General features: G+C 45.0%; 1 pseudogene; it reads left to right on the forward strand.

Annotated features, from left to right (window-relative positions):
- Positions 1-289: 289 nt before the first annotated feature.
- Positions 290-407, forward strand: LOC124723734 (annotated as a pseudogene).
- Positions 408-3,947: the final 3,540 nt, after the last annotated feature.

Here is a 3,947-nt window from a genome sequence, read left to right on the forward strand (position 1 = left end):
TGTGGTCCATGTTATACTTTTTAAAATCAGTGGCCCACTTTAGGTGATATGGGAACTGTGAAGGATGATGTACATCAAAGGCTGGTTCATTTAAGAGGGAGATGTATTCGCATATTATACATGTCTTGTATGTGTACTAAACATTTACTTGAGAATCTGTTTTCTATTAACCTTGCCAGGAGAAAATAAGTGAGGAGCACCTAAATTTACTTCTTTTCCTTGCAGAAGGAGAACCAGTTTCTCATCTTCTGCATCAAGTGGCGTATTTTATTCATGTATTTCTCTCAGTGCCAACGGCCTTGCCGCAGTGGTAACTTCGGTTCTCGTCAGATCACCGAAGTTAAGCGCTGTCGGGCTGGGCTAGCACTTGGGTGGGTGACCATCCGGTCTGTCGAGCGCTGTTGGCAAGCGGGGTGCACTCAGCCCTTCTGAGGCAAACTGAGGAGCTACTTGATTGAGAAGTAGCGGCACCGGTCGCGTAAACTGACACACGGCCGGGAGAGCGGTGTACTGACCACATGCCCCTCCGTATCTATATCCGGTGACTCCTGTGGGCGGAGGATGGCACGGAGGCCGGTCGGTACCGCTGGGCCCGCCAGGGCTTGTGGACGGAGTTTACGTTTTTTACATTTCTCTCAGCAGGACGAATCAGTTCATTGGATATTAACAATATTTAACTTTAAGAAGTCTTCATTGATCATATTAATAAAATCTCCCCGGGCTTCTAGCCACGCCAGAAGGTTAAAAATCCCTACGAACCTCCAACCGAGCTCACTTCTGTCATTGTCAAGTGGTAAATGACTGTAACGTCGCTGTGGTCTCGCCGTTTTATAGCCGCCCTGCAGGCTGTGACGTCACGGCTGCCTTCTTTCTTGCCAAATATCGTAATGTTCTCGACCCGCGTCAGTCGCAGCCGATTCAACCTCGCGATGGCCGGCTCCCAGCCTATGCTGAACTGCAAACCGCCATCCTTATTGATAGTGTCTTCCGGTATTTTTATTTTTCTGGCTTCTATTATAACGCTGTTCCAAAAACCCTTCGTCCTCATTACGACTAACGTTTCGACGGATATAACATTACCGTATTTGTCGAGGAAGAGAGCACCAGTGACGTCACAGCCAGCAACGCAGCTATTTAACGGTGAGGCCATGGGGACACGAATGATAATGACCGAGGAGAGCTAGGTGGAAAGCTTCTGGGACTCTAACCACCAGACGCCGCTGGAATCCCGAGAAGAGTTTAGTAATATATACTGTCGTGAGACCACGCATTCATAGATCATTCATTATGTTGCTTTCTTGCCACGAATTATGTTAGACGTCTGTTTCAGTGTGAAAAGATGTACATATATGGTGCCCGAGCAGTTCTAGGCGCTGCAGTCTGGATCCGCGCGATCGTTACGGTCGCAGGTTCGAATCCTGCCTCGGGCATGGCTGTGTGTGATGTCCTTAGGTTAGTTAGGTTGAAGTAGTTCTGAGCTCTAGGAGACTGATGATCTCAGATGTTAAAGTCCCATAGTGTTCAGAGCCATTGAGCCATGTAAATATATGGATACGATTTGGTCTTCATTACAGACACCAAGAGGACCAGCAGGGTTAAGTTGGGCACAGTGGTGTTGAATTTAGCGGCATAGCTGTGGGTAGTTTGGGGCGGTGTGTAGTATAAGAATAATCATTGTTATATCTGAAAATCAATTCGTGAAACTGTGACATAAACTTTTGATTTGTCAATTTTACGTTTGTTCAATCAAATGAGTGTGTATTATATATAATCCACCACTGTCCACCGCGATGCTGGATGCCTCCTGGTGGCGTTACGGGCACGTGACGCGGTAACAAAAGTATGTAAGCGGGGCAGACACGGGCGGGGGTTACCCTAGCGAAGATATGGGTGAAATCCATTGAGATAAGCGACTTTGACAAAGGGCACATTATTATTACGCAGAGCCTGTGACTGAGTATTAGAAAGCAGCGAAGTTGGTCTAATGTTCACGTGCTACTATTGTGAGCATCAACGGAAAGAGATAGGACAGTGAAACTACCACTAGGAGCTAAATGGTTGGGCGTACACGTATCTTCACGGAACGTGGGGTTCGGAGGTTTGTCTGCTCTGTAAAGTAGGATAAATGGTGATCTGTGGCATCTCTGCTTAAAGAGCACAACGCTGGTGCAGGCACAAGTGTTTCGGAGAACACAGTTCATCCTACATTGTTGAACTTGGGGCTCCACAGCCGATCAAGCTTACGTGTTCACATGTTGACCCAAATCTATCGTCAATTAAGATACCAGTGACCACTGGATTACAGAGATTCGACCGTCGATCAACGGAAACGTATCGACTCTTCTGATGAATCACACTTTTGCTATACTACGTCGATGGTCGTCTCCACGAACAACATCATCGTGCAGTGCGCCACGGACACAGGCTGGTGGGAGTAGTATTATGCTATGGGAGACTCCTCCTGCGCTTGCATGTGACCTGTGGTAGTAATCGACGGCACGCTGGCAGCTGCGAAGTACCTGCATTCCTTCATGCTTGATGTCTTCACCGACGGCGATCTCATCTTTCAGCAATATAATCTTCCATGTCTAGGAACCAGAAACGTGCTATAGTAGTTTGAGGAGCATTATAGTGAACTCATGATGAGGTCTCGGTGACCAAATTCGCCTGATTTAAATCCTGTATTATCCATCTGGGTTGCTATCAGGAACCATCACGGTCTATACAAATCAGCGGCACGTTACGTGAATTACATAACCTGTGCATAGACATTAATGCCACATACCTGCACAAACCTATTACCAAACTGTCAGATCCCGTATACACAGCATCAGCGATGTATTTCGTTCCAAAGACGGTCAATCGAGCTATTAAGTAGGTGGTCATAATGTTTCGGCTCATCAGTGTATATATGTTGCTATAGGTAATAGTGTTTAAATGAAAAGGAATTTGCGTAAAGCCATCCTTACTATTTAAATATTATTCTAGGAAATAAAGAAGAGACAGAGAAGGACTGTACGCTGGAATGGCAGATGTAAAGGGATCAGGGCTGATGGAGATTCCTGTAGGAATTTCACTGACCGGGATTGAGTCCCATAACTGATTCAGAATAAGGAACCCGGCATCATCTACTAATGACTGTTCACAGATGAAACAGGCATGTCCTGACTTGCGGACCGATGTATAATCGTGCGCTTGGGAAGCTCTTTGCTATTGATCGGGAGGAACTCAAGCATGATTCTTGGGTGTGGCGTGTAACCAGAGTGTAAGGAACCTCATTGTTGGCTGGACGTTACTTATGCCCAGAGAGTTTACATGTTGGCGGATGGATGTCCCCTAGCTAATGGACTATGGGGCTTCCCACTTCTGTAACAGTTTCTCCGCTAATCTGCGAGAAGTCGTTCAACAATCGTACACGAACTCTTCAATTCGTTACTGCTGACAAAAGACGATGTCGCATCCGAAAGTTGTCAGGTCCTCTCTCTCAAGACAGACCAGTAACAATAACATTGTGTGCGAACGAATTCTGCCCTTTCCGTTATTTTGCGTACTGGTCAAGTCAAGTATTGCCCATAAGGTAACTCCCTTGCGCTGACTTGAGAAAGTTCTGTTCTCAATATTTAGTGTTTATCATTTTTGTTTCAAGATAGTTATTTTGTGAGAGATCACATGATTATTACATTGTACTCTCTTGAAAAGTGTGCTTAAAACTTTGTTTAGAGATAGTCATATAGTAATTTTGCGGGAGACGACGTCATTATTCTGCTAGCTTCTCTGTATTAAAAGGACTCAATAATCAAGTTATTATCAGTATTGGGGTTTAACATTATTGTGTGCAAACTTTACTTATAATAGCTTTGCTGACTGCAATTTAAAATCCTTGCATATGTCTACTCTTAAGTTGTCTACAGTGTCAAGAGTATGTTTTTAGATTTTGATGTGTGCAG

The sequence above is a fragment of the Schistocerca piceifrons genome, chromosome X (genome assembly GCF_021461385.2).
Source record: "Schistocerca piceifrons isolate TAMUIC-IGC-003096 chromosome X, iqSchPice1.1, whole genome shotgun sequence".
Classification (NCBI taxonomy): Eukaryota; Metazoa; Arthropoda; class Insecta; order Orthoptera; family Acrididae; genus Schistocerca; species Schistocerca piceifrons.